Here is a 22,476-nt window from a genome sequence, read left to right as displayed (position 1 = left end):
CGTTTGGGGGCCTGGCCGAGATGCAGCGCCTGGCAGTGGCAACGCAGCTGCGACCAGAGGAGGCGATGCACGAAGAACAGAGCGGCCCGGCCCGGCCCGGCCCGCGCGGCCCCGAACGCGACCCTGGGAAAAGCGCGCCGATAATTCCAACACGGGAGCGACCGAAAGAGAGAGCAAAGACACAGCGAGACAGAAAACAGCAGCCACTCGGAAAAAGGAAAAGACCATGGTAGCTAAGATCTTAGGGACAGTGAAATGGTATAATGTTAAACAAAATTATGGTTTTATAACAAGATGTGATAACCAGCAAGACATATTTGTGCATAGAACTGCTATTAAAAAGAATAACCCTGAAAAATGCATCCCAAGCTTGGGAGATGGAGAGGTGGTGGAATTCAAAATCATACAAGGTAGAAAAGGGTTACAAGCATCGCAGGTCACTGGGCCTGATGGTGTTCCTGTAAAAGGCAGTATATATGCAAAAAATCGTAGTCATGTTAGACAATATCTCCATTGTAAACCCCCCCTACAGTCTCCCTTTCCTAATCCTACCTTTCCCTTTTACCCTATGTCCTATTACCCCCAGTGTATTCCCAATCCGTTTTTTCATCCATGGTTCCCCTCACAAAATCCTGCCTTTGCCAATTGTTTCCCCAAAAATCCCTTTCCGATGCCGATGGGGGGATGAAAAGGGGGAGGAAAGAAATTAAACCCTCTCCTGCCTCAGTTTCCCCACAGGCATGTCCAGAGAGTTCTGTCTCCCTTCTGTCAGCCCTGAGATGTTCCACAGAATTTGTTTGGACATTTAAAGACTCAGGAGGGTGGCTTGTTTTGTTTTGAAACAGTTCTTGTTATGTTTATCCAGTTGTCTTCATTCTCCTTTTATTAAAATAAAACGGGTGAGATGTTGGGGTCCCTCCCCCGCCATGTAGCCCTGAGGGAGGCACGGGGTTTCCCTGCCCCTGCTCAGCCTCGTTCCCCATTGGTTGGTTTGTGTTCCCCTGCGCGGGCAAAGCAGCTCGGGTCCTGTGACTGTAGCAGAGTCTCTCGGCAGAGCCCGGCCATGCGGCTGGGGAAATAAACATCTCTGAAACATCTAGCAAGAATCCGTCCGTATATATTTCTTTTCCACGGGACTCCTGGTTGGATATAGGCGTGTTGCAGTATCCCCACTGCAACATAATGGTGGAGATTTGAGGGCAGAACGATCCCCGATCCCTAAGCGACTTTGTGTGAGTAAACCCTGGAAACTTTGGATTCTTCTTCTTGGTTTTGTTTTGCTATTCCATATCTAAACAATGGAGGAACCGTGGGAAGACTCTTGGCTTTCAGCGCCGCATATGGACAGATCTTAAACTTAAAATGATTCTTGAACAACAGTTTGTAAATTTTAGCTTGATTCAAGCTCAGAAAGAACTGAAACACTTCCTGGCATGGTTGTTTAAGAACTTTTTCTATGTTTCTTGGGATCTAATTCTTACCAAGAGCTTTTGGAAGACCGTTTGGACCCAGTTAATATTTGAGTCAAAATATATGCCGATGGAAGAATATTTTCGTGAATATTATTTAATAACAGAGACTGTTGAGCAATGTCAGCTGTGTCCTGGCGAAGGGAAGCCTGGCTCAGGGACCGTGAGGCCTCGGCCACGTGCACCGAGCGCTCTGCGAGCAGCAGCGAGACGGTTCCCGTGCGCGGGCGGAGCCACGCGGGCCGCAGTGTCGGTGGCAGAGCGAGGCGCGGCAGGAGCGGCGCGGCCCGGCAGTGCCCGCCCAGCCCCGCGCAGCGCGTGGTGGAGCGAGCCCCGTGAGCGCCCAAACGAGAGGGGCGGCGCGCGGGCGGCGGCTGGTGGCGGCGGAGCGGAGCCGTGCCCAGCCGGAACGCGCGCTGGAGCGGGGCACGGGGGGGTCATCGTTTGGGGGCCTGGCCGAGATGCAGCGCCTGGCAGTGGCAACGCAGCTGCGACCAGAGGAGGCGATGCACGGAGAACAGAGCGGCCCGGCCCGGCCCGGCCCGCGCGGCCCCGAACGCGACCCTGGGAAAAGCGCGCCGATAATTCCAACACGGGAGCGACCGAAAGAGAGAGCAAAGACACAGCGAGACAGAAAACAGCAGCCACTCGGAAAAAGGAAAAGACCATGGTAGCTAAGATCTTAGGGACAGTGAAATGGTATAATGTTAAACAAAATTATGGTTTTATAACAAGATGTGATAACCAGCAAGACATATTTGTGCATAGAACTGCTATTAAAAAGAATAACCCTGAAAAATGCATCCCAAGCTTGGGAGATGGAGAGGTGGTGGAATTCAAAATCATACAAGGTAGAAAAGGGTTACAAGCATCGCAGGTCACTGGGCCTGATGGTGTTCCTGTAAAAGGCAGTATATATGCAAAAAATCGTAGTCATGTTAGACAATATCTCCATTGTAAACCCCCCCTACAGTCTCCCTTTCCTAATCCTACCTTTCCCTTTTACCCTATGTCCTATTACCCCCAGTGTATTCCCAATCCGTTTTTTCATCCATGGTTCCCCTCACAAAATCCTGCCTTTGCCAATTGTTTCCCCAAAAATCCCTTTCTGATGCCGATGGGGGGATGAAAAGGGGGAGGAAAGAAATTAAACCCTCTCCTGCCTCAGTTTCCCCACAGGCATGTCCAGAGAGTTCTGTCTCCCTTCTGTCAGCCCTGAGATGTTCCACAGAATTTGTTTGGACATTTAAAGACTCAGGAGGGTGGCTTGTTTTGTTTTGAAACAGTTCTTGTTATGTTTATCCAGTTGTCTTCATTCTCCTTTTATTAAAATAAAACGGGTGAGATGTTGGGGTCCCTCCCCCGCCATGTAGCCCTGAGGGAGGCACGGGGTTTCCCTGCCCCTGCTCAGCCTCGTTCCCCATTGGTTGGTTTGTGTTCCCCTGCGCGGGCAAAGCAGCTCGGGTCCTGTGACTGTAGCAGAGTCTCTCGGCAGAGCCCGGCCATGCGGCTGGGGAAATAAACATCTCTGAAACATCTAGCAAGAATCCGTCCGTATATATTTCTTTTCCACGGGACTCCTGGTTGGATATAGGCGTGTTGCAGTATCCCCACTGCAACATAATGGTGGAGATTTGAGGGCAGAACGATCCCCGATCCCTAAGCGACTTTGTGTGAGTAAACCCTGGAAACTTTGGATTCTTCTTCTTGGTTTTGTTTTGCTATTCCATATCTAAACAATGGAGGAACCGTGGGAAGACTCTTGGCTTTCAGCGCCGCATATGGACAGATCTTAAACTTAAAATGATTCTTGAACAACAGTTTGTAAATTTTAGCTTGATTCAAGCTCAGAAAGAACTGAAACACTTCCTGGCATGGTTGTTTAAGAACTTTTTCTATGTTTCTTGGGATCTAATTCTTACCAAGAGCTTTTGGAAGACCGTTTGGACCCAGTTAATATTTGAGTCAAAATATATGCCGATGGAAGAATATTTTCGTGAATATTATTTAATAACAGAGACTGTTGAGCAATGTCAGCTGTGTCCTGGCGAAGGGAAGCCTGGCTCAGGGACCGTGCGGCCTCGGCCACGTGCACCGAGCGCTCTGCGAGCAGCAGCGAGACAATTCCCGTGTGCGGGCGGAGCCACGCGGGCCGCAGTGTCGGTGGCGGAGCGAGGCGCGGCAGGAGCGGCGCGGCCCGGCAGTGCCCGCCCAGCCCCGCGCAGCGCGTGGTGGAGCGAGCCCCGTGAGCGCCCAAACGAGAGGGGCGGCGCGCGGGCGGCGGCTGGTGGCGGCGGAGCGGAGCCGTGCCCAGCCGAAACGCGCGCTGGAGCGGGGCACGGGGGGGTCATCGTTTGGGGGCCTGGCCGAGATGCAGCGCCTGGCAGTGGCAACGCAGCTGCGACCAGAGGAGGCGACGCACGGAGAACGGAGCAGCGCGGCCCGGCCCGGCCCGCGCGGCCCCGAACGCGACCCTGGGAAAAGCGCGCCGATAATTCCAACACGGGAGTGACCGAAAGAGAGAGCAAAGACACAGCGAGACAGAAAACAGCAGCCACTCGGAAAAAGGAAAAGACCATGGTAGCTAAGATCTTAGGGACAGTGAAATGGTATAATGTTAAACAAAATTATGGTTTTATAACAAGATGTGATAACCAGCAAGACATATTCATGCATAGAACTGCTATTAAAAAGAATAACCCTGAAAAATGCATCCCAAGCTTGGGAGATGGAGAGGTGGTAGAATTCAAAATCATACAAGGTAGAAAAGGGTTACAAGCATCGCAGGTCACTGGGCCTGATGGTGTTCCTGTAAAAGGCAGTATATATGCAAAAAATCGTAGTCATGTTAGACAATATCTCCATTGTAAACCCCCCCTACAGTCTCCCTTTCCTAATCCTACCTTTCCCTTTTACCCTATGTCCTATTACCCCCAGTGTATTCCCAATCCGTTTTTTCATCCATGGTTCCCCTCACAAAATCCTGCCTTTGCCAATTGTTTCCCCAAAAATCCCTTTCCGATGCCGATGGGGGGATGAAAAGGGGGAGGAAAGAAATTAAACCCTCTCCTGCCTCAGTTTCCCCACAGGCATGTCCAGAGAGTTCTGTCTCCCTTCTGTCAGCCCTGAGATGTTCCACAGAATTTGTTTGGACATTTAAAGACTCAGGAGGGTGGCTTGTTTTGTTTTGAAACAGTTCTTGTTATGTTTATCCAGTTGTCTTCATTCTCCTTTTATTAAAATAAAACGGGTGAGATGTTGGGGTCCCTCCCCCGCCATGTAGCCCTGAGGGAGGCACGGGGTTTCCCTGCCCCTGCTCAGCCTCGTTCCCCATTGGTTGGTTTGTGTTCCCCTGCGCGGGCAAAGCAGCTCGGGTCCTGTGACTGTAGCAGAGTCTCTCGGCAGAGCCCGGCCATGCGGCTGGGGAAATAAACATCTCTGAAACATCTAGCAAGAATCCGTCCGTATATATTTCTTTTCCACGGGACTCCTGGTTGGATATAGGCGTGTTGCAGTATCCCCACTGCAACATAATGGTGGAGATTTGAGGGCAGAACGATCCCCGATCCCTAAGCGACTTTGTGTGAGTAAACCCTGGAAACTTTGGATTCTTCTTCTTGGTTTTGTTTTGCTATTCCATATCTAAACAATGGAGGAACCGTGGGAAGACTCTTGGCTTTCAGCGCCGCATATGGACAGATCTTAAACTTAAAATGATTCTTGAACAACAGTTTGTAAATTTTAGCTTGATTCAAGCTCAGAAAGAACTGAAACACTTCCTGGCATGGTTGTTTAAGAACTTTTTCTATGTTTCTTGGGATCTAATTCTTACCAAGAGCTTTTGGAAGACCGTTTGGACCCAGTTAATATTTGAGTCAAAATATATGCCGATGGAAGAATATTTTCGTGAATATTATTTAATAACAGAGACTGTTGAGCAATGTCAGCTGTGTCCTGGCGAAGGGAAGCCTGGCTCAGGGACCGTGAGGCCTCGGCCACGTGCACCGAGCGCTCTGCGAGCAGCAGCGAGACGGTTCCCGTGCGCGGGCGGAGCCACGCGGGCCGCAGTGTCGGTGGCAGAGCGAGGCGCGGCAGGAGCGGCGCGGCCCGGCAGTGCCCGCCCAGCCCCGCGCAGCGCGTGGTGGAGCGAGCCCCGTGAGCGCCCAAACGAGAGGGGCGGCGCGCGGGCGGCGGCTGGTGGCGGCGGAGCGGAGCCGTGCCCAGCCGGAACGCGCGCTGGAGCGGGGCACGGGGGGGTCATCGTTTGGGGGCCTGGCCGAGATGCAGCGCCTGGCAGTGGCAACGCAGCTGCGACCAGAGGAGGCGACGCACGGAGAACAGAGCGGCCCGGCCCGGCCCGGCCCGCGCGGCCCCGAACGCGACCCTGGGAAAAGCGCGCCGATAATTCCAACACGGGAGCGACCGAAAGAGAGAGCAAAGACACAGCGAGACAGAAAACAGCAGCCACTCGGAAAAAGGAAAAGACCATGGTAGCTAAGATCTTAGGGACAGTGAAATGGTATAATGTTAAACAAAATTATGGTTTTATAACAAGATGTGATAACCAGCAAGACATATTCGTGCATAGAACTGCTATTAAAAAGAATAACCCTGAAAAATGCATCCCAAGCTTGGGAGATGGAGAGGTGGTGGAATTCAAAATCATACAAGGTAGAAAAGGGTTACAAGCATCGCAGGTCACTGGGCCTGATGGTGTTCCTGTAAAAGGCAGTATATATGCAAAAAATCGTAGTCATGTTAGACAATATCTCCATTGTAAACCCCCCCTACAGTCTCCCTTTCCTAATCCTACCTTTCCCTTTTACCCTATGTCCTATTACCCCCAGTGTATTCCCAATCCGTTTTTTCATCCATGGTTCCCCTCACAAAATCCTGCCTTTGCCAATTGTTTCCCCAAAAATCCCTTTCCGATGCCGATGGGGGGATGAAAAGGGGGAGGAAAGAAATTAAACCCTCTCCTGCCTCAGTTTCCCCACAGGCATGTCCAGAGAGTTCTGTCTCCCTTCTGTCAGCCCTGAGATGTTCCACAGAATTTGTTTGGACATTTAAAGACTCAGGAGGGTGGCTTGTTTTGTTTTGAAACAGTTCTTGTTATGTTTATCCAGTTGTCTTCATTCTCCTTTTATTAAAATAAAACGGGTGAGATGTTGGGGTCCCTCCCCCGCCATGTAGCCCTGAGGGAGGCACGGGGTTTCCCTGCCCCTGCTCAGCCTCGTTCCCCATTGGTTGGTTTGTGTTCCCCTGCGCGGGCAAAGCAGCTCGGGTCCTGTGACTGTAGCAGAGTCTCTCGGCAGAGCCCGGCCATGCGGCTGGGGAAATAAACATCTCTGAAACATCTAGCAAGAATCCGTCCGTATATATTTCTTTTCCACGGGACTCCTGGTTGGATATAGGCGTGTTGCAGTATCCCCACTGCAACATAATGGTGGAGATTTGAGGGCAGAACGATCCCCGATCCCTAAGCGACTTTGTGTGAGTAAACCCTGGAAACTTTGGATTCTTCTTCTTGGTTTTGTTTTGCTATTCCATATCTAAACAATGGAGGAACCGTGGGAAGACTCTTGGCTTTCAGCGCCGCATATGGACAGATCTTAAACTTAAAATGATTCTTGAACAACAGTTTGTAAATTTTAGCTTGATTCAAGCTCAGAAAGAACTGAAACACTTCCTGGCATGGTTGTTTAAGAACTTTTTCTATGTTTCTTGGGATCTAATTCTTACCAAGAGCTTTTGGAAGACCGTTTGGACCCAGTTAATATTTGAGTCAAAATATATGCCGATGGAAGAATATTTTCGTGAATATTATTTAATAACAGAGACTGTTGAGCAATGTCAGCTGTGTCCTGGCGAAGGGAAGCCTGGCTCAGGGACCGTGAGGCCTCGGCCACGTGCACCGAGCGCTCTGCGAGCAGCAGCGAGACGGTTCCCGTGCGCGGGCGGAGCCACGCGGGCCGCAGTGTCGGTGGCAGAGCGAGGCGCGGCAGGAGCGGCGCGGCCCGGCAGTGCCCGCCCAGCCCCGCGCAGCGCGTGGTGGAGCGAGCCCCGTGAGCGCCCAAACGAGAGGGGCGGCGCGCGGGCGGCGGCTGGTGGCGGCGGAGCGGAGCCGTGCCCAGCCGGAACGCGCGCTGGAGCGGGGCACGGGGGGGTCATCGTTTGGGGGCCTGGCCGAGATGCAGCGCCTGGCAGTGGCAACGCAGCTGCGACCAGAGGAGGCGATGCACGGAGAACAGAGCGGCCCGGCCCGGCCCGGCCCGCGCGGCCCCGAACGCGACCCTGGGAAAAGCGCGCCGATAATTCCAACACGGGAGCGACCGAAAGAGAGAGCAAAGACACAGCGAGACAGAAAACAGCAGCCACTCGGAAAAAGGAAAAGACCATGGTAGCTAAGATCTTAGGGACAGTGAAATGGTATAATGTTAAACAAAATTATGGTTTTATAACAAGATGTGATAACCAGCAAGACATATTCGTGCATAGAACTGCTATTAAAAAGAATAACCCTGAAAAATGCATCCCAAGCTTGGGAGATGGAGAGGTGGTGGAATTCAAAATCATACAAGGTAGAAAAGGGTTACAAGCATCGCAGGTCACTGGGCCTGATGGTGTTCCTGTAAAAGGCAGTATATATGCAAAAAATCGTAGTCATGTTAGACAATATCTCCATTGTAAACCCCCCCTACAGTCTCCCTTTCCTAATCCTACCTTTCCCTTTTACCCTATGTCCTATTACCCCCAGTGTATTCCCAATCCGTTTTTTCATCCATGGTTCCCCTCACAAAATCCTGCCTTTGCCAATTGTTTCCCCAAAAATCCCTTTCCGATGCCGATGGGGGGATGAAAAGGGGGAGGAAAGAAATTAAACCCTCTCCTGCCTCAGTTTCCCCACAGGCATGTCCAGAGAGTTCTGTCTCCCTTCTGTCAGCCCTGAGATGTTCCACAGAATTTGTTTGGACATTTAAAGACTCAGGAGGGTGGCTTGTTTTGTTTTGAAACAGTTCTTGTTATGTTTATCCAGTTGTCTTCATTCTCCTTTTATTAAAATAAAACGGGTGAGATGTTGGGGTCCCTCCCCCGCCATGTAGCCCTGAGGGAGGCACGGGGTTTCCCTGCCCCTGCTCAGCCTCGTTCCCCATTGGTTGGTTTGTGTTCCCCTGCGCGGGCAAAGCAGCTCGGGTCCTGTGACTGTAGCAGAGTCTCTCGGCAGAGCCCGGCCATGCGGCTGGGGAAATAAACATCTCTGAAACATCTAGCAAGAATCCGTCCGTATATATTTCTTTTCCACGGGACTCCTGGTTGGATATAGGCGTGTTGCAGTATCCCCACTGCAACATAATGGTGGAGATTTGAGGGCAGAACGATCCCCGATCCCTAAGCGACTTTGTGGGAGTAAACCCTGGAAACTTTGGATTCTTCTTCTTGGTTTTGTTTTGCTATTCCATATCTAAACAATGGAGGAACCGTGGGAAGACTCTTGGCTTTCAGCGCCGCATATGGACAGATCTTAAACTTAAAATGATTCTTGAACAACAGTTTGTAAATTTTAGCTTGATTCAAGCTCAGAAAGAACTGAAACACTTCCTGGCATGGTTGTTTAAGAACTTTTTCTATGTTTCTTGGGATCTAATTCTTACCAAGAGCTTTTGGAAGACCGTTTGGACCCAGTTAATATTTGAGTCAAAATATATGCCGATGGAAGAATATTTTCGTGAATATTATTTAATAACAGAGACTGTTGAGCAATGTCAGCTGTGTCCTGGCGAAGGGAAGCCTGGCTCAGGGACCGTGCGGCCTCGGCCACGTGCACCGAGCGCTCTGCGAGCAGCAGCGAGACAATTCCCGTGTGCGGGCGGAGCCACGCGGGCCGCAGTGTCGGTGGCGGAGCGAGGCGCGGCAGGAGCGGCGCGGCCCGGCAGTGCCCGCCCAGCCCCGCGCAGCGCGTGGTGGAGCGAGCCCCGTGAGCGCCCGAACGAGAGGGGCGGCGCGCGGGCGGCGGCTGGCGGCAGAGTGGAGCCGTGCCCAGCCGAAACGCGCGCTGGAGCAGGGCACGGGGGGGTCATCGTTTGGGGGCCTGGCCGAGATGCAGCGCCTGGCAGTGGCAACGCAGCTGCGACCAGAGGAGGCGACGCACGGAGAACGGAGCAGCGCGGCCCGGCCCGGCCCGCGCGGCCCCGAACGCGACCCTGGGAAAAGCGCGCCGATAATTCCAACACGGGAGTGACCGAAAGAGAGAGCAAAGACACAGCGAGACAGAAAACAGCAGCCACTCGGAAAAAGGAAAAGACCATGGTAGCTAAGATCTTAGGGACAGTGAAATGGTATAATGTTAAACAAAATTATGGTTTTATAACAAGATGTGATAACCAGCAAGACATATTCGTGCATAGAACTGCTATTAAAAAGAATAACCCTGAAAAATGCATCCCAAGCTTGGGAGATGGAGAGGTGGTGGAATTCAAAATCATACAAGGTAGAAAAGGGTTACAAGCATCGCAGGTCACTGGGCCTGATGGTGTTCCTGTAAAAGGCAGTATATATGCAAAAAATCGTAGTCATGTTAGACAATATCTCCATTGTAAACCCCCCCTACAGTCTCCCTTTCCTAATCCTACCTTTCCCTTTTACCCTATGTCCTATTACCCCCAGTGTATTCCCAATCCGTTTTTTCATCCATGGTTCCCCTCACAAAATCCTGCCTTTGCCAATTGTTTCCCCAAAAATCCCTTTCCGATGCCGATGGGGGGATGAAAAGGGGGAGGAAAGAAATTAAACCCTCTCCTGCCTCAGTTTCCCCACAGGCATGTCCAGAGAGTTCTGTCTCCCTTCTGTCAGCCCTGAGATGTTCCACAGAATTTGTTTGGACATTTAAAGACTCAGGAGGGTGGCTTGTTTTGTTTTGAAACAGTTCTTGTTATGTTTATCCAGTTGTCTTCATTCTCCTTTTATTAAAATAAAACGGGTGAGATGTTGGGGTCTCCTCCCCCGCCATGTAGCCCTGAGGGAGGCACGGGGTTTCCCTGCCCCTGCTCAGCCTCGTTCCCCATTGGTTGGTTTGTGTTCCCCTGCGCGGGCAAAGCAGCTCGGGTGCTGTGACTGTGGCAGAGTCCCTCAGCAGAGCCCGGCCATGCGGCTGGGGAAATAAACATCTCTGAAACATCTAGCAAGAATCCATCCGTATATATTTCTTTTCCACGGGACTCCTGGTTGGATATAGGCGTGTTGCAGTATCCCCACTGCAACATATGTTCATGTTCTTTTCATTAAATAAGACAAGAAAAATCTTACATCCTCATTTTGAGATTCTCCTTCTCATCTCTCACCAAGAGAAGGAAAGACAAAAAAGGTGTTCTTCTAACAACTTTGTGAAGTTCTTTACATCCTTAATTTACACTCTTTCCTAGCAGTTGCTGTACAAGAATTTACTAGGTACTACCAGCTCATAAAAAAACCTGATGTTAAGAAGTAAAGGAAACTAATTAGGTCCCTAAAAATTGTGTGGTGCAATTTAAGGCACAGTAGAATAACCAAATACTTGGAGCAGAGTTACCAACAGAAATGTCAGAGACTCTTGGAGTGACTAAGGCCCTCTGTCAAAGTTTACTGGAGGCTAAGAATGTTCGTGGAAAAAAAGTGCTTATCTTTGTAAAGTAAAATAGATTCAGGCTCTGCTATATAAATGAAGTAGATAATAAGTAATAGATAAAGTGAATCTACGTGATGACATTGTTTTTCAACCTTAATATTTAGATGGAAATAGCTGCTGAATCTAATGTGTTTATGGAATTTCATGAGAGGGTTCATTATGTACCGTGGTATGAACGCAAAAACCAACTCTGTTGTACAGAAAAGAGGATGTCAACAAGAAATTATGATTCACACTCTTCTTGTATTTACATTTCTGAGTTTTACCTTCCAAAAAAGACATCATAGCTACTCTGCTTTGGCAAGGGAGAGTGAGGAGGTTCTCCCTTGTATTCAGTGGATTGCTGGCTAACCCATCCATTTGGGATCAATCTTTATTCTTTAGGGAGTGTTTCGTACTTTTATGGGTTTCATAGTTCATCAGCCTGAAGAAGATAAAAATTTTTATTTTCTACCTACATGGAGAATATACCTGGCTGGTTTGCAATATGATTACCATCTGCTTCATCAATTCTGCTTTGCAAAAAGAAACTCATGCTCACTGGGCTGAGAGTGCAAGCATCTGGCGAAAACAAATTGTAAAACCTGGATTCTAGCTTTAGTCATGAAGACTATTACATATTTTCTCTCAAATAGGATGCATAAGCCTTTAAAATAGGTATCAGAACATATAATTCCCTGGTCCGACCCTAAATTACCACTTAGTGGATTGGCAGGGTTTCTGCACTGGGCGCAGAGCACGTTATAGTATATTTTTATTGGAGAAATTAATGGACTTGCCTAAAATTGACTTGAATATCTTGCAGAATTTCCTCTAAAACTATCCAGCATTTTTAATTTGAGCTTTTTGTCACATTAATGAATTCTAAAGATAGTCTTAATCTTATGTTTCACTGTGGCATCATATTTCTTTTATTAGTGCTTTCAAGCTTAAAATAGCACAAAGAACAAGTGGACATAAACACATGGTGAATATCAGCCCATTAATTGGCTCAAATAACTCCTAAAAATACTGCAAAAACATTAACTCTTCATCAATTTCAAAACAAGGCTGGTTTTAATTTGGTATGTTGGCTGCTACATATTTTCAAAAGGAGAAGAAGATTGGTAAAGGTATACCACAGCCAATTATATTTTTATTTGAATTTTATATAATACATATAGTTATATATGTATGAATTATATAATACATTAGAATATTGTCATATATTTTATATGTAATATTCTAATGTATAAATATGTAATACAGTGTGTTGGGCTTGCACCAAATACCATCATGGGCCAAAGAGAATCAACTTGGGGATATTAATTGAATTTATTACTAACAAAATCAGAGCAGGATAATGAGAAGTAGAATAAATCTTAAAAACACCTTTCAACCCCCCTCCCTCCTGCCCAAGCTCTAGCTCTTCTCCTCCAGGAGGGGAGATGGGTTTGGTACCAGGGCGTTACAGCGGTGGCTTCTAGAGCCGATGCCAGATGGACGTGCTGCTGGTCAAGGCTGAGCCCACCAGTGAGAGTGGAACACCTCTGTGATAACATATTTAAGAAAAAAAATAGTTAGTGCCATAAGTAACTGTGGCCAGAGAAGAGCAGAGTAAGATCATGTGAGAGGAATAACCCTGCAGGCACCAAGGTCAGTGCAGAAGGAGGGACAGGAGGTGCTCCAGGTAGTGGAGCAGAGATTCCCCTGCATCCAATGGTAAGGCAGCTGCGCCCCTGCAGTCCATGGAGGACCACGTGAGTGCAGAGATTCATCTCCCTCTGTTGGGGTTTTAGTTTTGTCCTAGTTTTTTTTTCTGTTAGAGGAATTTTCTCCCATATGCATGTTGCTAGGGGACAAATGACTGTACTTAAGAAAGACAAAAGCAGCAGAGCAGCCCATTTTGGGGAAGGGGTGGGCCTGGCTACTCTTTGTTTCACCTGGGTGTGTTGGGAGTTCGCTCTCAGCGTCTGGAGAGAGAAGCCGCGGAGAGAAGAGCTGCTGGTTCCCGTTTTCGGCGTCTTTCCTTTCTGCTGGAAACAACACCGGGATCCCAAGGCTGCTTTCCCTGCCCTGCTGGAGGCTGGGGCTGGGGCCGCCCTGCACCGCTGCTGTTTCGAGCCTTCGCTGCGTTGTAGCCGTGCTCACCCTGCCTGCCTGGAGCCCCGGGGGGTTCCCCTTTTGGATACATCTCATCTGCCACCCAGGATTTGTGTTTGTGCCTGCTGCTCCAGCCTGCCATTCCAGCCTGCTGTTCCAGGAGTCCAGGACCGGCTGCCCAGCGGTTTGTGAAGTTTTTTTGTTCCATCCTTCCCCGGGATCCCAGGCCGCCATTGCCGCGTGCTCCCCGAGCTCGCTCTGGAGCGCCCCCTGCAGCCGCGGGGGAACCATCGCACCTGCCCTGCTCACCGGGAGCCGCCAGCGCCCCTGCCGGCTGTGAGCGGAACTGCACCCGAAGGGAAAGGGCCTGACAGCCGAGAAGGCCGGGACTGGGTTTGTGTTTGCTGTTACTGTCATAGTTATTGTTGTTTTGTTCGACTGGTTATCTATCTATCTATCTATCTATCTATCTATCTATCTATCTATAGTAAAGAACTGTATTCCTATTTCCCACATCTTTGCCTAAAGACCCTTGATTTCAAAATCATAATAACTCAGAGGGAAAGGGGTTATATCTGCCACTTCAAGGGGGGCTTCTGCCTTCCTTAGCAGACACCTGTCTTTCAAACCGAGACACCCTCCCATGGAGGATTCCAGCAGGAGCAGGTGGATGCTGGAAAGGGCTGCGAACCCATGGGAGGCCCGTGCTAGAGCAGATTCATGGCAGGGACCTGTAGACTCATGGAGAGAGGACCCCATGCTGGAGCTGGTTTCCTGGCAGGACTTGTGAGCCTGTAGGGGATCCACACTGGAGGAGCATGTTCCAGAAGGACTGCACCTCATGGAAAAATGGCCCACATTCCAGCAGTTCATGGAGAGCTGTTGCTTGTGAGATGGATTCACATTGGAGAAGTTAATGGAGAACTGACTCTCAGGGGAAGGACTCCCCTCCCTGAGCAGCAGCAGAAACAAAGCATGATGAACTGACCATAACCCCCATTCCCCATCTCCCCAGCTGGAGGAGAAGAGCTAGAGCTTGGGTAGGAGGAAAGGTGTTTTTAAGATTTATTCTACTTCTCATTATCCTGCTCTGATTTTATTAGTAGTAAATTCAATTAATATCCCCAAGTTGTTTCTGTTTGGCCCATGATGGTATTTGGTGCAAGCCCATCACTCCCAGTCCTTATCTCAACTCATGAACCTTTATATTTTCTCTTCCCTTACAGCTGCAGAAGGGAGTGATAGTGAGACTTTGGTGGGTGCTTGGAATCCAGCCAGGGTCAACCCCTACATACAGTTAACAATAAAATATTTTGGCTAGGGTTATTTTTATGCCCACATAATTTTCTGAGTTTTATTCTTTATTTTATGGGACATTCAAATACTTTGATTCTGTATGTGATTTTTAAATCTACTGCACGATTTTAATTCTTTGTAACCACCTCCTAAAGTTAACTGCTCCCTCAAGAACACTTGGGAAATTATGCTCAGGACAGAACCAGAAGCAAGGCATAGTGTCTTTGTGCCTTTGGGCCTTCTTCTGAACATCTAACAAAGCTCCACCTTGGCTGCAGGTGAGTAGACTCCTAGAGATGCCAATATGTGACAGTAAAATCTATCAGTGTTAAAGCTTTTGCTAAACAAAAGTTCCTTTGTTTAGAAAATCAAAACTTAACACACACAGAGAAGACAGAAGAGTCTGTCTTGCCAAATGGAAGAAGGGTTAAAAAGCAGCATTTTTGGGCCACCACTCTGAATTAACTTGTTCCATCTCTACATGACACTCCAGTGTTGTTTAGCTAGCTAAAGGTATGTCAGGCCATTATCAGGCATCATGACACTGCACTGCCCAGATTTCTTACCCAGTTCTCTGTATTTCAGGAAAGAAAAATTCTATTCTGCATGAACTCATCTAGTCATCCGATGCCATTCTTCTCTTCCACATTAAACAGTGAATCAGATGCTTCTAATCAACAGAGTATTACTGACTTCCATTTAGCACTGTCAATTAACTCTGAGGATCTGACTTGGTTTTTAGACCACTGTAAATTTTTTCTTCTTAATGAGGGCTCCACTGTTAGTACTGCTAGTTTTGAAAGATATGTGAAAGTACTTGGAGCAAGAGAATATTTTTTCCCTGTTGCTGTGTTCCCTGGGCTCAGCAAAAGCAGAACCGCATATTGCATACATGATCTGAGAATTGCAGACTGTTTTGTCTTGAACCCTAAATAATTGTTAAGCAAATACAGAAAATCTGTAAGTGTGCATTCTCTTCAATTTTCAGACTCATACTTGCCTGGAAGAAGAGTAGCATCTTTTAAGGGAATTCAGGTGCCCAGCCTAAGAAACTACCTTGAGTGGAGGGCACTGTTTTATAATTAATGCAAAATCATGTTCTGAAATTCAGTGTACAGATTTCTGTAGAGACCACATCCTACAGCAGATCAATGCATCCCCCAGCAGAGTCACAGTACAGTCACTTGAGCAGATATATATGCATAGATATTATTTTCTTTCTTAACTCCAACAGAAGCTGGGTGGAATAAGCATATATACAAATTTTTGATTCTTTGCATGTATTTCTACCTTTAGATTAAATACCTTCTTAACTTTTTTAAATTTTAATTTACTCTTTTCCAAGGAAATTAATTCGTATTCACAACCAATCTTGAAACAAGTCACCTGAATAAGTGTGTACTCTTCTAAGTAGATGACTGTAATCCAAGAATGCCATTTAACAGTCATAGGAGCTCAAGGAGAATAAAGATTAAATTTGAAACTTCTTGACCTTTAATGAAATTTAAATAAAGTGCTATTGTTAAAAAATGAACTCTGCTTATGATAATAAATCAGCCACTTACTGGTTTGGTAATACCCCACTAGAATTTAGGGTGACCCTTAGTCTCTTCCAGAGTATTACATGTTTCTCTCAATTCCCAGCCCTATACTAAGCTAATGCCTGATCTCAGTCACACCAGCACCAAACAGAAATTACTCCACTGAACAGAGCTGGGTGTGACCAAAGCACTCTTAACATGAATTCAACTGCATGGGCTCTTTGCTCAGGTGTAAACATCCCCACTCCTAATAATATCACAAGCACAGACATTTTACACCGTGTTCTTCTGCCTTTAGGGATGTATCCACTGTGAGCAAAGATGAGTGATCCTGGACTTGCTTTGTCTGAGCTCCACACTAGACAAAAATTATCCAGGTTGGGAGAAGTGTGGCCACATTAGTTCAGTGCTGCATCCAAGCCGTGACTGGCAGTGTCACAGTGTCATGCTAACACAACATCCTGCTTTCCATGGGGGCTTTCAGATCCTAACACAGGGGAGAGATTTTGCATACAGCTGCCCATACAGACAATGCTCTTTGAGTGCATCTCTGTTAATGAATTAAACAGAGAATGGGCAGAGGTGTGAAAGCAGCAATTTGGGCACTACATTTTTATGCTGACAGAGTAGTTCCTGCAACATTTTGATATGAGTAGTCTCTAAAATGACACCTAGGTACAATTTTGGAACTGTCACAGACTTAAGACCGCAATTTACAAGCAGTAACCCAGTCTTGGGACCCAGGACAGTCTAGTAATTTATGGTCTGACCATGCCACCTCTGGTCACAGATCCAGGAAGCATACTCTACCACTGCTTCAGTTTACAAGAGACTTAACTCTTGATACCACTCCACCCATGAATCATGAGTTTTGAAGCAGCCACATGCAGATTTCTTTATCCTGCCAAAGCTGTAACATGATCTGAGAGTGACTATGCAATCATCCGCTGGCTTTATACATGCAGAATTCACTTTGAGGCTTGAAGCAGGCTACTGCACTCTCTTCCCTCATTTAAGGAGCTGATTTAACTCTCACTAATAACAATGTAAAGATTCTCATGAGTTTCATAAGAGGGAAGTCATGTCTCAGACAACATTGACAGTTGCATGGCCAAAGGGGTTCTTCAGAGAAAATACCCCTGCAGCTGACTCCAGTAGGAGTTAGCAAAGCCTTGTGATATAGTTATAATAAACCAAGATCTGAATATGCACACAATGAATTGGATGCCTCACTTCACAGGTCAATATATTGGCAGAAGCATTTTCATCTCTAGTTCAAAACATAGAAATAATACACTTCTTTTGTTTCTGAACTTTTCTGTCCTAACCACAAGTCTTTCCATCTGAGTTAAGTGCACTGATAAATCTGTCACTGTTGTTATTGTACTCGATTGATTAGTTCTGCTTCATCTCACAAGAGATGTACATGAAGTATCTTTTCGATGACTAGAAGTAATCTATGTTGAAAATAATACGAGGTGAAAATACAAAATTTTCATCAGATTCACTTCAAAAGTAGAACAAATTATATTTTCCAAGTTCAGATACAGTCATCACCATTGGGAAATTGCTTCTCGTCAATTTACGTGTCTTTTAAATTTTCATACATTTTTTAATGTATGAATGTTAAGGTTTAAAAATGCTTTTTTACAGAGGACATCAAAGCCAAATGACTCATAACCACATCCTAGGTAGGAGGGTGATTAGGAGTCGGTGAGGAAGCTCAGAGAATAATGAATTCAGTGACAGGGCAATCCATTATCTGTTATACGGACAAAATTGTGCTTTCCCATGAAAACTTCCTGCTGGATATTTGATAAATTGAGGCATATGAAAACTGTGTCTGTAAAAGGATTCTTGCAACAGATTTGATGTGTATGGCTGAAGTTTTCTCACAGGAATGCCACTACTTCAGAGTTTGCTTCTATCTATGGAATCAAGTGCTGTAAATGAAATAATCTTCATGGCATGCTAGAAAATCTATTTTTTCACCAGAATTTTCCACTGAGGAAGGTTTTGAAAAAACTAGAGAGAACTGTAATAGTATAGCAAAGAATTACTGTGGGGATGGGGAGAGGAAGAGAATGAGGGTTGTGATGAATTACCTGAAATTCCTTCACCTTCACTATACTTTCTTTGAAAGCATTGAGGCATGGGCTCTTCTGGAGGCCTTTAAAAACTCCAAGCAAATAGAGAAGAATAAAACCATGGATGAGCTTGAGATGTTTTTTTGCTCACAGTTTTGTAGATTTCCAGGAGCAAAACTTGCATGTATTTTCACTTGAAAGCCAATCTCTAATTCTGTGATGAAAACTGGCCCTACTTCACCCTCAGTTTTCCATCTGCAGTATTCAGAGTCCCACTTATTGAAGTCCCAAACACACAGCTGCAGAAGTAGCAGTTTTGAACAAAGTAGGAGTCTTTAAAACCTCAACTGGAGCTGTAATCATAACATTACTTAGCTTGGAAAAGACCTTTAATATCATTGAGTTCAACCATTAACCTGATACTGCCAAGTCCACCAATAAACCATGACCCTAAATGCCACATCTACACACCTTTTAAATACTTTCACGATGGTGACAATGGACATTGACTGGTTTTCTGGATCTTTCCTTTCTCTTCATACAAACCCACAAAGCTAAGAGGAACAGCATCATCCATCACCACCCTGTCATTTTCAGTGCACCATTTCTTCTGCTGAAATCAGTCAAAGAACACATATATTCATTTTTAATTCAGAATAGATTTTTCCAAAAAGATATATTTCTTTTCAAAAATGCTTCATAAGAAACACATTGTATTTTAGAAGAAAAGCTTAATTCTGCTGATTTTTAGGGATCATTTAAATTGTAAAGTTGAAGGAGTTTTCATGCCACTGTTTTATGTAGATAATTTTTATATATTAAAACACTCCATTTACAAGTAAGGAATATTACAAAAATTGTCATTTTATAACATGAAAATAAATCACATGGAATCATGTAACAAATCCCAAAGCATTACAAACACACTGAATGAAGCATTTCCTTTCTCCTCTCATATAGAAAGGCAAGGTTAAAATATGTATTTCTTATAGGAAACACTGTATTTCCATAGAACAGAAACTTGTATTCTCTTATTTAACACTAAATGCTCAAAATATGTTTTCATGTCACCTAATTTTCTTCTTATTTCAAATACATTTAAAAAATTTCAACTCTCACCACCGTCCTAATGTCTTTATCTTACTCTCTGCCCTTCCTACTAGCAACAAATGCACATTTCAATTTCCTTCAGCCAGTCCATCCTTTTCACTTTTTCATCACCTCACAGTATTCCTGGCTACCACCGACAAAACACTGAATGGCATTAAAATAATAAAAAAGGCTGAGTAATCAAGATATGGAATGTAATTTAGTATTTTTGAATGCTTATTTATTCTTTTATTATTTTGATGTTTTTCTGACAGAATGTCATCAAAGCTGAACCCATTGGGCAAGAATTATGTGGTTTAATACAGCACTTTTTCAAAAGAAATTGTGCTTTAATGATAATTTTTCTCTCTTCTATAACCTAATACTAACCTTGTTGACTTTTCAGGGCTAAGTGAACTTTCTGAAATGAATAGACAAACAACAGAAGGAGTTCAAAACAGAGAGTTCCTCTTAACAAGTAATAAAATGAACAGATGCTGACATCTGTATTTTCTACAGCTGGATGTTGAGACGCTTTGTGGATGCTGGGAAGAGCTGTTGGATAGAGGAGTTTTGTTTGCAACAGGCCTCAATGTCAAAACATCTGTTAAGTAATACACTAGAATCGTAGAGTACCACATTGGAAGGGACCTCAAGGATCATCTGATCCATCATTTCTTGGAAAAAGCATGGTCAAGACAAGATGGCCCAGCACCCTGTCAAGCTGAATATCAACAATGTCCGGTGTTGGGGAATCCACCACTTTCCTGGGGAGTTTATTCCAATGGTTAATTGTTCTCATTATTAAAAGTTTTCCTCTTGTGACCAATTGGAATCTCCTCTGAAGTAACTTCTATTCATTAGCCCTCATCTTTTCTATGTGACTTCTTGTAAAAAGGGAGTCTCCATCTTTTTTGTAGCCACCCTTTAAACTGCAACATGGTGATGAGGTCTCCCCTAAGCCTTCTTTTCTTAAAGCCGAACTAACCCAGTTCTCTCAGCCTTTCCTCATGTGTCAGGCTCCCTGGTCCTTTGAACACCTCTGGGCTCCTTCTCTGGGCCCTCTCCTGCCTGTCCACATCTTTTTTTGTGCAGTGTGGACCATACCTGAATACGGTATTCCAGATGGGATCTGAGAAGCACAGAGCAGAGTGGGATAATGACTTCTTTATCTCTATTGGTGATGTCCCTCTAGTTGCAGCCCAGCATCCTGTTGGCTTTCCTGGCCACAGCAGCCCCTTCTCACTCACATGGATCTGTTGTCCACCAGGACCCCCAGGTCCCTTTCTACTAGAACTAATCTAAAACTGTAGAAGGAAGCGTGTTTATGAAGTGAATGTGTGGTTTCACAATGAATAATTCAGATTTCCAACATTTAGAATTTTGTGACTTGGCACTGGTGGTACATTGATGCTGATGTGTTGAAGACAAATAAGGAGCTCATTTTAATGTCTAATATTTAGGCTAATATATAAAAATTCATTCTTTAAGAGTCGAGACACTATTCTTTTAAAATGTAAGGTATTTGTTCATTTAAATTACGTTTGTGATTCGCTGACCTTCCAACTATGCATTATATCTCTGAGCGAGGAACCTATATTAAGAAATAACACATTTTATATGTCTCAGAAGAAAGTCTATGAAACTCATTCATGTTGTCAAGCTTAATGTAAGTGCTCACTTTCCGAGGTTTATTACAACTATTTCAACTTCAATGTTATGTCATATACAGTACAGTGTTTGGCTTTACAAAAGAAAATAAAAATCCACTCTTTAGAAAGACATTTTGGGAAACTGGAGACATTTACAATGCACTCATTTTTATTAGTTTCTTATTGACTTGAGTGTTCTGCAAAAACTTTGCCAAAGAGGAGGAACCTAACACAAGGCCATTAGTTTCATCCAACCCAAATTCCCTTTGAGTCCTTTGCATTGCCATCCAACCTTAGGCAGTGTGTCCTGACTTTGTAATGGTCATTTGACATAAGCCTTAGCACTTCTGAAGACATCCATATGACTGTTGAGATGTATGTTATTCTAAGTTGATACATTGATAAACTCTGCAGCTTTTGAGTGCATAGGAAATCAAGACACTAAATTAATTACTATATTTATACTTTAAAACAGATTTAGTTGGCACAAAATAAATCTAGTCTTAACATTCACAAAGCATAGAAGCCTTTTCCTCCAATTGTGTAAATTTGGATTATGGATTTCAAGAGGAAAGCAATATTGTCCTCAATATAAGGAAGCCAAATTTTTCTTATGGTAGAAAGGGTCCATCCCTTTTAATGTTCTTGTTCATTCACAGAACATGGTGGGAAATCACAGTTCAGTTCTGTCACTTCCAACCCTGTTCCATTCTCTGTCAATGAGACCAAATCCCTGTAATTCATCTCTATCACTGAATTTCTCTGAATCACTCCATTGTTTTCTCCAGAAGATCTCTCCTTGCTCTTTTCTTCTTATATTTCAATTGGGTTCTTTGCTCATTTATTCCTATTCGGTTGTCTTCCTTCTAGGAGGTGCACATCTGCCTTTTTGCACTCTTCCATGTAGCCAGTGGCATCCAATTCAGGGAGGGACAAATATAACTTTCTAAGGACATTAGTTGCTTTAGAAATTAGCAGTTTTGCACATTCCACTTGAGCATTTAAGGAAAGATACAAAGGTGTGACAAGAAACAGAAAAAGGGAAGGATAAAAAGACACCTTGTGGTTTCTACCAGCTTGGTTGTAGCTTTAGGATTTTGAAATGATATATTTGTATTTGATTTGTTGGGTTTGATCTGTCAAGGTAATAGTAGAAAGATATTTATGTACTGGTAATTATGGTACTCTCCTTACCCACTCTCCTCCATTCCCAATAGCATAGCTATAGTTTATAGTCTGTCAGTACTTCCATTACAAAATCCATTTTTCAGAGGTTAATAACTCAGCCATTTAAGACTACATCAGCTCAAAAGTAGATGCACAAGTTGTCAGAGACTCTTAATTCACTTTTTATTTCCGTGACGGAAGGAAAACATTTGTTGGCTTGGGCTTTTTTGTTTTGTTTTGTTTTTTTAGGTTTTTTTGTAATGTATGAGATTTTGTTTCCTTTTTCAGCTAAAAATTGGCTTTTGCTCTGAAACTGAAATGTTGCAGCTAAATTGTAACTTATGTGGGCTAAACATTTCAAGATTTTTTAAAGTATAACTAAACATAGAAAACTTTCAGATAAAAAGAACAGCCAACAAGCAGTCAGTGCAA

The sequence above is a fragment of the Aphelocoma coerulescens genome, chromosome 3 (genome assembly GCF_041296385.1).
Source record: "Aphelocoma coerulescens isolate FSJ_1873_10779 chromosome 3, UR_Acoe_1.0, whole genome shotgun sequence".
Classification (NCBI taxonomy): domain Eukaryota; kingdom Metazoa; phylum Chordata; class Aves; order Passeriformes; family Corvidae; genus Aphelocoma; species Aphelocoma coerulescens.
This window is presented reverse-complemented; position numbering follows the sequence as displayed.